Source organism: Sus scrofa, chromosome 17, assembly GCF_054392235.1.
Source record: "Sus scrofa isolate SSC_HxYL_T2T_F1_AM1 chromosome 17, Sscrofa_HxYL_maternal_Yorkshire_Landrace_v2.0, whole genome shotgun sequence".
NCBI lineage: Eukaryota > Metazoa > Chordata > Mammalia > Artiodactyla > Suidae > Sus > Sus scrofa.
Genome location: NC_139399.1, coordinates 66,979,809 through 66,992,538, shown reverse-complemented (window position 1 = coordinate 66,992,538; position 12,730 = coordinate 66,979,809).

The window sequence follows — 12,730 nt, the reverse complement described above, 5'->3', positions numbered from 1 at the left end:
CGTTTCTGAAAGCAAGTCACCCATGGGTGAAGTCCAATGGGCATCAGTGACTTTCTCTGGGGTGGCCTGGGAGGGAGAGGCCTGCCTCTTGGAGGTGGTTAAAAAGAAGGGCTGGGGGTTCGAGGTAGGGTCAGAAGCACCTCATATTAGAATAACACAGCCATGTCCAAGGAAACCCATGGGCACTGCCAGGTTCCTCCACCCAGCTGGGTGGTGGTAAGCGCTCTGTTGGTGCTACCCCTCCCCCGCAAGCTCCCCCAAGACTCTGCTAGGATGTGATACAGCCAAGAACCAAAGACTGAAACCTGCAAGTGGCCTGTTTTCTCACAACCTCCACTTGACACAAGGATCTCTGTGCTGCCTCTGCTTAACTGCTAGGAAGCTAACGGAAACTTCCAGGGGACGCGAAGCGGGTCGGGACCCCAGCTCTGATAACCCCATAAAGTTTGAGCCACCAAGAGAACCTAAAAACTGACCACCTCTTGGGACCCACAGAGGTCAAGTCACATCTCTGCCCTCCCACTTCTTCATCCCGATATCCCCAGTGGACAAAAAAGGGATGGATCACATAGAATAGAACGAGATAGTGGAAATGCAAGATGCTTTTATCCTGAAAACTATGCTTCATTGATTCACTCCCAAGAAGGGTGTTTATCGAGATCACCTCAGAGGCATATTAGAATATACGGCCTGTCAACAACCTGGGTTTTGCTGTCTCAGGATAAAGGTTTTCACTCTCATAATAGAGACCCCAAGTAACAGTGGCTTAAGCAAGACGAATGATTATTTTTCTGCCTCATAACAGTCCCGACACTAGCAGTACAGAGGCGGGTGGCAGATCCACAGAAACCCAGGCTTCCTACGGGTTGGTCTGCTTCACGAAAACACGTGTGCCCTGCCTTCATGGCCCAAGACGGCGCCACCTCCTTCCCACCTGGGCAGAGGGATGAGCGGCAGGCACCCTGCTTCCCTGTGAGGCTTGCCTTGGAAAGTGTGTTCTCTTCACTGCCCTTCGGCCAGGTTTTAGCCAGAGGGCCACGTCTAGCTGCAAGAGAACATAAACGTGTTACTTGTACTCCGGGGGACCAGATGTCCAGGTCGAACCTGGGGGATCAGCTATGATGAGCTGAAATGTGATGCGGAGGCAGGGCCCTGCCAGGTTGCCTCCACATGGGAGTGTGGAGTCCACCGGGGAAGAAAAGCATGTGGCCAAACTCCAACACTTCATCCTAGAATAAGCCAAAGGCCTATGAGAAGGAGGGGGGAGTTTGGGGATCGGCACCAAGAGGGAGCTACAGTATCTACCGCAATGGGTAGCCATGCTCTTAACATGAACTTGAGAGGACAGACACACTCTGGGTGACAGAAGGCAGCATGGGTTCCAGGGTCCCAGGCCAGAGCTTGAATCCTACGCCACCCCTTCCTTCCTGGGTGATTGTGGAAGGCAGGATTCGAAAGCAACAGCCTCCTACAAGATCCCTGACCCCTAGTTATCCAGTTAAACGTCAGTCTAGGAAGGCTGCAAAAGGGACTTTGCATAAGATTACCGATCAACAGGGCAGACCTTGGTGGCCTAGTTGGTTAAGGATCCTGCGTTGTCACTGCTCTGGCAAGGGTTCAGTCCCTGGCCTGGGTATTTTTGCATGCTGTGGGTGCAGCCCCCAAATTTGTAGTTAAAAAATAAAAGCATTCAGTTACCACACTTGTTAAAAAAAAAAAAAAAATTACTAGTCGACAGACTTCAAAGAGACAGTATTCTGGATTATCCAGGTGAGGCCAATGCGATCACTTAAAAAGCCCTTAAAAGCAAAAAGAGGACAGGAGAGAAAGGAGAAGGGGTGGGAAAGAGGCTGAGAGCATGAGCGGGCCTCAGCCACCTTAGAGGGGCATGAGCCAGGGGCTGTGGGTGACCTCAGCGAGACGGTCCTCAGCCCACAGCGCATAAGACAACAGGACCTCAGTGCCCCGAGGACAGGATTCCGCAACAGCCCAAATGAGCTTGGAAGCAGGACCGCCCCCAGAGCCTCTAGGCGAGAACCCAGCCCACCGGTGGCCATGGCCCTTGGCATGTGTGGCGGGTGGGGCAAGTCCCAGAGCAAATGCCAACAGATGATGCGATGACAAATGCGTGTAGCTTTCAGCTGCTAAACGTGTGGCAATTTGCCACAGCAGCAACGGAAAACAAATCCAGTGCCCTTGGGCAAGTCCCTTGGAGGGGGGGGCTCATCTTCCTCCTGGGTCAACAAGGAAAATAAGAGCAGTTACTCCTTAGGGCTGTTTCAAGGCTGAAAGAGGACAGTTCAGGAGGCTGAGGGACAGGAAAGTCCCCCGTGTTCCCATTACCAAAGGGGGGATGGTGTGTCCCCTGTTGGAGATGATAGGTCATCAAGACACAGATGGAGACAGATGCTCTTCACACATGGTCTTACTCAAGGCTCAGCACAGCCCAGGAAGGCAGGACTGCACTGAGCCCCGTTTGCAAAAGAGGAAACTGAGGCCCAGAGACATCGCCTGCTTTTCCTGAGGTTACACAGCTGGGATTCCACCCCAAGCTCTGACAGGAGGGCAGGCACAGGAGCCATCCCACGTGTGGCCCCATCTTGCAGACAAGCAGAAGGGCGGAGAGCCTAGGAGCAGCACAGGGAGTCTGCAGAGAGCCGGGGAGGTCGGGGGTTGAAACAGTGATGGATGTGCCTTCTGGCCACGGCCTGCAGCGGAGCTGGCGGTTTTCTCTCATCCTTCCAGGACTGCAGGGAAGCCCGGCATCCTGCCACTCAGCTTGCATGAGCAGGCGGCTCCAACAGAAAGGCCGCAAGAGAGAGCAGCAGACAAAGAACCCAGCAGAGATGCCCCCACGGACTCTGCAATCATCAGGCTCCTTCCAGATGCCTGGCACTGTCCCTGGTGCTGGGTGAGCAAGCAAGCTGGGCACGGTCCCTGCAAGGAGGTTAGGACAAGAAGCATGGAGATCAGATTGCTGGGAAGGATCGGAGTGCAGCAAGTGAACCAGACGAGGAAATCTGATCACATGGCTCAGGAGAGCCCTGCGGGGCCGGATCCTGCCACTCCCAGGCCTGCGAGGGCGGCTGGAGTGTGGGGGCTGTTGGCTGCTGCCACGGCTACATGCTCTGTGCAGTCTTTAGTGCAGTTCTGAGCATCACTGTCCATGTGAGAGGGATCTGGGGTGGTCCCCATGCCACTGGGGAGCTGGCACAGAGCTAAGACCCAAGACGTCCCCTGACACCAAGGAAGAGGGGCTGGGCCTAGTCTCATCCCCGAGTCAGGTGCCGGGCTTCCCCAGTGACCATCAGTGACCCAGACCTCATGGCAATGACACTCTGATCTCTGGAAGCTGAGAAGCAGCAGAACGGACGCTAAGCAGAAGGTGCGAGGTCTCCATCCAGGGCCACACTCTCTGGGCCTTTGTTTTCCAAGCTCTAGAATGAACGATGGAGAGAGATGGGCTCGCAGGTCCCCTCCTTGTCCCTGACTCTGACACACGCTTACTCCTCACTCGCTCAGCAGGTGGTGGTCCCCTGCCTGCTGTGTGCCCAGCCCTCCACTCACAGCTGTACCTGGACGCTTGGCATCCCCTCTTTCAAACGGAGCCACACACGGGCCCACCTGGCCCGCCCTTGGGCAGGCCTGTCTGGTTCTGCACAGAGGAGCCTGCCTGCAGATCTGCGTGGGCCTACTTCGCTTTAAGTCACCTCGAAAGCTGACTCTGGGTGAGAGCTTGACAGGTGAGGTGTGTTTTCCTACTGGAAAAACCAGCAGGGCAATAGCTCAAGGCAACCCTATAGAAGTTATGTAGGACCAGAGGTTGAATAGGCCCTAACAGATGGGTTGAGAAGCTTCCACATGCAGTTGGCAGCACAAGGGGCCCTGATGGGTCCTGAGAACCTCCGCAGAGCAGAACCTCAGCCCAGCAGGGTTCTGCCTGGCTCGCTGGGGCCAAGCAGCTGCAGAAGCAGCCCTCACCCCTAACTGACTCACCCTCTTCCAATCCACGCATGTGCAAGACAGGGTTGAAGGTGTGCAGCAGAGCTGAGTCCATTCACTGGTTTAGCAATCCAGTGGTTTAAGATAAGTATGAAAAGAACAAGGAGCTCAGAATGGGCAAAGAAATTTCCAGAAGGCAGGCAAATGCCTAGGAAGCACTTGAAAAGGGGCTTTACCTCTAGGATCATCAAGAGACCAACATGTGAAAACGAAGTCGGAACGCGGGGTATGGAGGGCAGGGGCAGACAGGCTTTCCCTGCCCCGCTGACAGGCCTCAAAAGGGGTCAGCTTTTTGGAGTCCAACCTGGTATTGCTGGCATGGCAGTTAATCACCCAGGAATTTGAGGGTGTTCCCCGGTGGCCATCCAGTGTTGCCACTGCAGCAGCTCGGGTCCCTGCTGGGGTACGGGTTCGACGCTTGGTCCAGGAACTTCTGCAGGCCAAGAGGGTGGCCAACAACATCATCTAGGAGTATTTTCCTGACATAAAAAATCCACAGTGTGTTTGCCTCAGGTGGGCTGTTGACACCAGAAAACGCCTCTTCCTCCCCAAAAGTTAAAGCCCCAACAAAGAGGCTCAGCCGGCTACATTCGAAGCCAGGCACTCAATGAAATGCGACGCAGTCCTGTGAAATGCTGGCATCGTCCACATTTTCTGACCGAGGAAGGCGTCTCTATTCCAGTACTGAGCGGAAAAATTACAGAGCAGCACACGACAAAGATCCCATTTACTCGAAATTGCTCCGACAAGGGGGTGTGAGGGGGCTGCGCACGTGAGACGCTGCAGAGGACGCGGCCGCGGACGCAGCCGCAGCGTTACCCTCTGCAGGGAGAACTGGGCGGATCTTCATTTTCTTCTTTATGCTTTCCTGAGTGGTTTGAATTCTTTACAATGATCATGTATCATTTTTATAATCAGAAAAAGTACAATAAAAATGGGTTCCATGTGAAGAAGAAAGTGAATTCAATAAGGCCCAAAGAATCAGGCCCTGGCGGTGCCTGGGAGGAAATGGGCGCCATGTCCTGCAGAGCAAGGACCTGGCGAGGGCGCTCATGCTCATGCCTGCCCCTGCAGCCTCAGAACTCCCACTGCTGCTCTGCAGCCCACTGATGCCCCGCGCTGCTGCCAGGGTGCCACCGGGCCCAGATGCAGGCCCCCTGCTCTCCCCCAGGGCCCCATGAGGACTCTGCCGCCCAGAGGGACACAGGCACGGGCCTTTGACATGGAGGATGAGTGGATAAGGGGCATTCCTGGAGGCATCACTTGGGGTAACCACAGAGTGAGCAGCCAGAAGCCCAACTCCAAGGCCAAGGCTTCTGGAGCCAAACCGTCCAGCCACACATCAGTAAGCAAGGAACTCCGCCTCCTCCGGCGCCAGGAGATCACGCTGAGGGACCCAAGAGTGAAGGCCGAGCATGGTATGTGGTCCGGGCCTGGACATCACGGTCAGGGCGGATAGGATGGGCACTGTCATTATTAGGTGCGAGGTTCCTGCCCTTGAGGAAGTCAGGGCTCCATCTGGAGACAAACTCTAGCTTCCCGGGGCCCTGACATTGGCCATCAGGGAGCTGGACTGGGCTGGGCAGAGGCTTGGGATGCTGGCAGGTCAGCTGGGAGGGCAGCGTCACAGCAACTCCGCACACCCTCCCCTGAGCTTTCAAACAGAGGCAGAGGACCTACTATGTGCCGGACACTTTCGCACTCACCTCCCCTGGGCCTCGCCACAGCCTGGAATGGGATTGGCACCTTCCTTTCAGATGAGTGACAGCTGAAGTCACAGGCCAATAAGCACAGAGGCAGGAGCTCAACCCAGACAGACACCGGGTCCCAAGTCTCAGAGCAGACAGATGGGAGCCACCCTGAACCCCCAGGACGCCGACCCGAGAACCTCCACTCCCAGATGTTTCCCCACCCACAGTGAGCCTGGGACAGTTCGTCATTTCTGGGACACAGATTGGGTGAACTTGTCCCCCAGGGGCTCCCCAGGTTGCTGTCAAGTCCTGGGGGAGAGGACGCCTCGCATTTCGAAAGCACTCCCGACCTTTGGAGTTGCTGAGCTCGGAGCCACCAGGCACTCATTTTAAAGCCCGGCTAGTTCATGAGGATGAAGGGGCCAGAGGCCCCCGGGTGTCTTCCCTGGCGCTTGCCCGCCCGGCGCACGATGCAAGGAGGTACATCGGTAACGACCTGCTCCGGTGTGGGGGGCCAGGACCCCAGCAGAAGTTCACCTGTGGCCTAGTGATTAAGGACTTGGCACAGTCACTGCTGTGGCTCAGGTTCAGTCCCTGTCCCGGGAATTTCTGCGTGCAGCGGGCGAGGCCAGAAAAGAAAGAGTATTGTACACGCATCGATTTCCTGGCTCTGGTCATGCATTGTGGTTACCTAAAGGCCATCCCTGGGGAAGGCAGGACGAAGTTTCCAGAACTCTCTGTACTGTTTTCATAACTTCTTAGGAGTCTAAAGTTATTTCATAATGAAAGGTTTTAGAAAACACATGCAGCCTCTGAATGAGCAGCGTCATCTCTTATCTGGTCACCCTGCGACTCTCCCCATGGCCTCTGTCGCAGGGAGGACAGAGGCCCCAGGTGTTGAGAGCCAGCAGGCCCCTGCGACCCACCCACCTGCCATTCCCTTCTCCCCGCCACCTCATCCCATCCGCCCAGCCACACGCTGCCCCCCCCCCCCCCCGGCCCGGGTCTTCCACCGTCAGGACACTCTCGCCTCCCTACTCTCCTGTTCCCACCACCTCCGCCTCCTCCTCCATCGGGCCGCAGAGGTCCCCTCCCCCAGCCCCTCCTCTACAGGGCCCCATCCAGGTCTGACCGGGGAGGGACCAAAGGGCCTTTCCAGAACGAGGGACACTGACGTTCTGCACCCTGGTGAGCAGGCTGGCGAGCTGGGCATACGCGTGGGCTAAAGCTCACCAAAGGAAACATGTTTGAGCTCTGTGTTCTACCCTGTGTAATTATGGCTGATTGAAAACATAACCACAGAATTCAGAACCCTCTGTTGTGACTAGTTCATCTTCCTGTTTATTTTCTTCATGGCACTGGTCACAATGGGTAGTCATCTTTTCATTGTTGTGTTTATTGTCTGTTCTATCTCACGCACGCGCGCGCGCGCACACACACACACACACACACACACGCAGGCACACGCGTGTGCACACGCACACACACACACACAGAGTTGTAAACCCACCACGGCAGCAGAGGCAGAGCCTCCAGGACAGCAAGAACCAGGTCTGGCCAGTTCACACTGAGTGCCCAACATCTAGCTGGGCGTCGGGCTGGATATCGTGAATAAAGTCTGCCAGCCTCGTCTCACTGCACAGTGAGCTGAGCAAGAAGGGTTTCTGGTCTTCTCCGCTCTGTGCCTTCCCCAAACCCTCTCCTTTTGTCTCATCCAGAAGATCAGTCCAAATTCAGAAAACTTCAACTGATAGATTGACTCGCTTGTCTGATGAATACTCAAAACTACGGCTGCACCTGCAGCATATGGAAGTTCCTGGGCTAGATACTGAATCAGAACTGCAGCTGCCAACCTTCACCACGGCCACAGCAACGCCAGATCAGAGCTGCATCTGTGAACTACGCCGCTGCTTGTGGCAATGCCGGATCCTTAACCCACTGAGCAAGGCCAGGGATTGAACCCGCATCCTCACAGACACTGTGTCAGGTCCTTAACCTGCTGAACCACAACGGGAACTCCAGTTTGATGTCTATGTACTGAGTATAGAGAGGCACCATGACCAGAACAGCTAAGGCCTTCATACCAGAGGGGTGACAGGTGCTAAACACGAGACCTCACTGGTCATGACGTGCAATCCAAGGCCCTTCTCAGTAGAATTTGCTGGAAAAGCAGAGCTATGAGGGTGGAGCTTCTCAAGCTTGGATGTGCCTGAATCACCTGGGACTCCCCTTAAAGAGCACAATCTGGGGGAGTTCCCTAGTGGTTCGGGGGTTAAGGACCTGGCATTATCGCTGCTGTGGCACAGGTCCAATCCCGGGCCCCGGAACATCCATGTGCCATGGACAGGGCTAAAAAAAAGCAGAGCCTGGGCAGAGTTGAGGTTGAGAATCCACCACTCTTGGCAGGACAGGCATTTAGGATGAACTCATCTGCAAGCAATGGCAGCCAGCACCTCAAAACGGCTGAACTGATAAGAACATTCTTTGTTCTCCTATTACAAGAGGTCCTACGGCAGGGCAGGGCCGGGGGTGGAATGTGGGGGTCCTAGTGGGGACCCAAGTCTGTTCCTTCTCTCTAATCTTGCATCCCTCAGTGCGAGCTCTGTCCTCAGGCTGTCACAGTCCCAGGATGGCCAACTCCAGCCCGGGCATTTCATCCAGTCCTGACCACATCTGGCCAAAGACAAGAGCCTGGATCCTCTCTTTTAGAGAAGACTCTTCTGGAAGCCCCCGGGGAGGTGTCTTCTAGCACCCACTGGCCGGACTGAGACGCTTGCTCCCCGCCCCACCTCCACCAAAGACAGCCCCGTCAGAGGTTTGGGACTGTCAGAGCTGAGGGGCTCTGATGAGAACATCAGCCCTGAGTGGGGACGGGGCCATCCTCCCTGAACACACCCCCGACCACGGGGGAGGGCGGGTGCCCACACCAAGGAGCAGGGCCTCCAAGGGCGCGGCGTACTGGCCGCAGTGGGGCTGGCCTCCTTCCTGGGGCAGGGGGAAGCTCGGGTCCGGAGAGAGGAAGCCTGACCCGTGCCCCGTCCTCTGACCCCAAGTCCAGCGTCACCCCCTCCTCCTTGCCCAGGGGCGGCGGCGGTGGGGGGGGGGGGAGCCCAGGGAAAAAAGCGACAGTCGGGACATGCTGGACCCAGGGAGCTCTCCGACAGCATGGCTGCACTTTGGCCTGGGTGCCTCTGCCGCCCCAGCCAAGGTTTTAGAGTCAATAAAGCCAGATCAACTGCTACTCGTGAGGGTGGAGGCTGAGTTATCGCAGAACTTGGATTGCTAGCCCCGAGACAGACGGCAAGTTGGGGACACAAAAACAAACCCTACTGGGGGACATTGCCAAGGGACAAAAGAGGCGATAGCTTTATTCAAAAATGGGATCTGTACCCAGCTGTGCTTCCCGCCCACCTATCTTAACAGGAGGCCAGATGAGGCCACCAACACAGCAGCTATTTTTCTTTGCCAAAGGGGCCTGAGCAATGGCCCTGGGGGCTGACGTTAGAGAACACGCGCAGACAGCCCTGTGTCTGCCTCCTCCTCAGAACTTCATGAAAAGAAACAGCCATAGGAAGAAAGCATATTGCCCCTGAGCTGTGGGCTGATCACTGGACGCTGCCACCAACACGACTCACTCGGCACCACACGCCCGCTCTCACACCTGCCCCTGAGCCCATGCTACTGACCGGCACCAGGGAAAGGACAAAGCTCTTTGTGCCCTGGCCAAGCCAGTGCGACCTCCACACCCCCCTGGGCACCCACTTCAAAGATGCTTTGCAGAGGAGTTCCCTGGTGGCTCAGCGGGCTAAGGACCTGGTGTTGTCACTGGAGCAGCTCAGATCACTGCTGTGGCATAGGCTCGATCCTTGGTCCAGGAACTGCCTCGTGCCAGAGGCGTGGCCAAAAAAAAAGACGCTTTGCAGAATTTCTTAACCTGGTTTCTGTTCTGTGAATGAGAAGCCTGGTCAGAACCCAGAGGTGCTGTGTTGAACAAATGCCCAGATCAGAGACACACAGGGAAAACAAGCCCCTCTGCTGCTTGCTGACACCAGCACACATGGGAAGACCACAGACCACCGCCCACTGCCCCCCAGGAACCAATGGTAGCCCACCTGGTCCTTGTGTTGGCCCTGTTACTGAACCCCTTCACACGACTGCCTTGTAGCCTGTCCCCTCCCTGCTGGAGCTTGTCAAACCCAAGGGCTGCTGACTGGCTCTGCATACCCCACTTCCCCAGACACTGTCAGCTCTTCCTCTCCATCACCCAGGCCGTGCACCCCACCCCAAAGTTCTTAGCTGGAGTTGTTTAGGAAAGGCAGGCTGTTCTGGTCTGAAATCCACCTCTGAATGTGCGAGTGGTATTTACCCAACAATTAGCTGCTATGCAAAAGATTTCCACACACGGCTGGCGATTTTCTCTTGGAAACAGATGCCCCAAACGTCCCCCCCGCCATACTCTGTGTTAGACCCCACATCTGGGCCATCTGTGTGATGCACCCCCTGGGAGGGAAGGCCCCTGTGGGGGAAGGAGATGCAGGCTAGGGACGGGGGCGGGGGGGGGGGTGTTCAGCCCCAGAGCAGGAGGAAATTCCTGGGGACTTGGGGCAATTTCCCCCTTGACAAAGTCAAACAAAATGAAGCTCGGTGACCCTTCCTGTCGCCTGGCTAGGCTGCTATGAGAGGAAGCGAAAGCTGTGGCTGCCCTGAAAACTGTGAGGTGTGACATCCAACTGTCAGTTACAGAAAATGATAGTAGGTGTCTTCCAAGTCACCATCAAGCCTCCCTGAGAAAATTCTGGACCCAGCTGGGCCTCCCCAGCATTACTTTGATGACTCTGAAGAGAAGAGGCAGAGCGACATGATAATAGCAAAAATAACAGCCAGCACATTTGGGAGGATGCTGGGCTAAGTGCCCCTCATGCATTAGCTCCCTGAGTTCTCGCCACTTCTGAGGTGGATGCGATTCCAGTTCCCACCTTGCAGGGCAGCTCTGGGAGGTCGGCTGGCTGGTGCAGTGTCACGCAGCTGGCCAACAGCACCAGGGCGTGCCCCAGGGCTGGCTGACTCCAGGGCCAGCCACTTAGCCACGACACGAGACCAAATTTCCAACATCACGGGGACCTTCAGGTTTCCCTCGGTGCGGGAGAGGATGAGGAAGGGGCCAGATGCTCTAAGACCCCCTCCTGCCTGGGCAAAGCGCTCATTCTGGGAATGAAACTCAGTTGAGAGCAAATCACAAACTCTTCAAGGCAGCACTTAGTGGCTGGGCTTCACGCTGCTACCTGGCTGTGCAATTTCCCTCTGCTGCGGGGACAGGCCATGGAAAGAGAAGTTTCCTTTTGCTCACTCTACAGCCCCCAATTCAGGCAATGCTTGCTCCTAACAGCCTAAGACTACATGGGGGCAAGCTGTTGCTGGGGTGGGGGGAAGCATTTTTACGCTAATTTCTCCCCTTCCTCCTGATTCTTCTATTTTTTAATAGCCTTGCACCTCACCAGACTCGATATTCAAACCCGTTGTCAAGGCAACCCTAGGTTTCTCTCTTTGCACTCTCACGTCTCAATGGAGGTATCCATAGCAACAGGAATACCTTACATTTTCAAAGTCAGTGACCTCCCAAAGCTTTGTGGGACTGGTGGAGATAAATTACGTTTAGACAACTTTTTAAGCACTGCAACCCATTTAGTACCTAACAAGCCTAACCAACGGCATCTGTAACAGTCAGCTTTTGCTGAGTAACAAAGAGCTCCCAAATTTAGTATCTTAAAACACAAAGCATTTATGATGTCTCTAAAAGTCAGCTGGGTGGATCTTTCAGTCCCAGCCAGGCACACTCAAACACCTATCATAAGCTACAGGTGGGGATACAGCCCAGCTCACCTTGACTGAACATTTCCACATATATGAGGGTCATCTGGCCATAGACTGGAACAAGACATGACCTTAACTGGGAAAGTCAGTCTCTCATCCTTCAGAAGCCCAGGCTTTTTCATGTGGGGGCAGCAGGCTTCTGGGTGGAGAAAGTGAGACACTGAGAGGGAGAGAGACACAGAGAGAGAAAGAATATGAACGACAAGGGGGAGGGGAAGGCTGGAGAATTGTGGCCATTTTTGCAAACAATCCACCACATTTCCCCACACTTCCTATGGAAAACTTCAGGCACGACGTACATGCAAACCACGTTTCTATGGCCAAGAAGGGGTCTTAGCACAGAGGGAACTGAACCCTCGGGATCCTCAAATCTCCCCAGCTCCGTCTAGAGAGAGTCCTGGACTCCCTCGCTCCCACGATGGTTCAGATTCCAGCTATACCACTGCTTCCATCTGTGCATGTGAACCAGCTCTCTTGACCCACAGGGGCAGAGAACACAGAAGGTCTCCAGCAGGAGAGAGAGATGCTGTCTGCAGAAAAAGGACCATGCGTGTTGCACAGCCCAAGTCAACAGATGACTAGGGAAGCTCTCACTCAACTATCAGCCAAGAAGCAGGAATAGAGTGGGTTCTTATCAGGTGAACCCTCCCCTACCTGTGAACGTGGGGCAGGTCTCAGAATACGCACACGGAGGTATATGGAAGGACTGGCCAACAGGAACCTGCCGTGCAGCATAGGGAACGCTACCCAATGTTCTGAGATCATCTACATGGGAAAAGAATCTGAAAGAGAATGGGTGTCTGTCCATGTGCCACTGAATCACTCTGCTGTGCAGCCGAAATGATCACAACTTGTACATCAACTACGCTTCAATAACACTTTTAAAAACGAAAACCAAAACCAACAAACAAAAAACACCAGTCTTAAAAACTAACTCAGAAAACTTAGCTGGCCTCATCTTAGAACGGGAAGGCAGGAGAAGCTGCTTCTCTCCTGAGGCTGATGCAGGTGTTTAGGAAAGGAAGTAGTAAAAAAAGACGGTGAAAAAGAAATTGTTTGGAACCCCTTGGGCAGCCTGATGTTTTCCACCGAGAGCATGAAAACTCTCCTCTCTGTCCGGGGCTCCGGCAGGGAAGAGGCAGTAAATGGCTGAGCCAGAAGCCCAG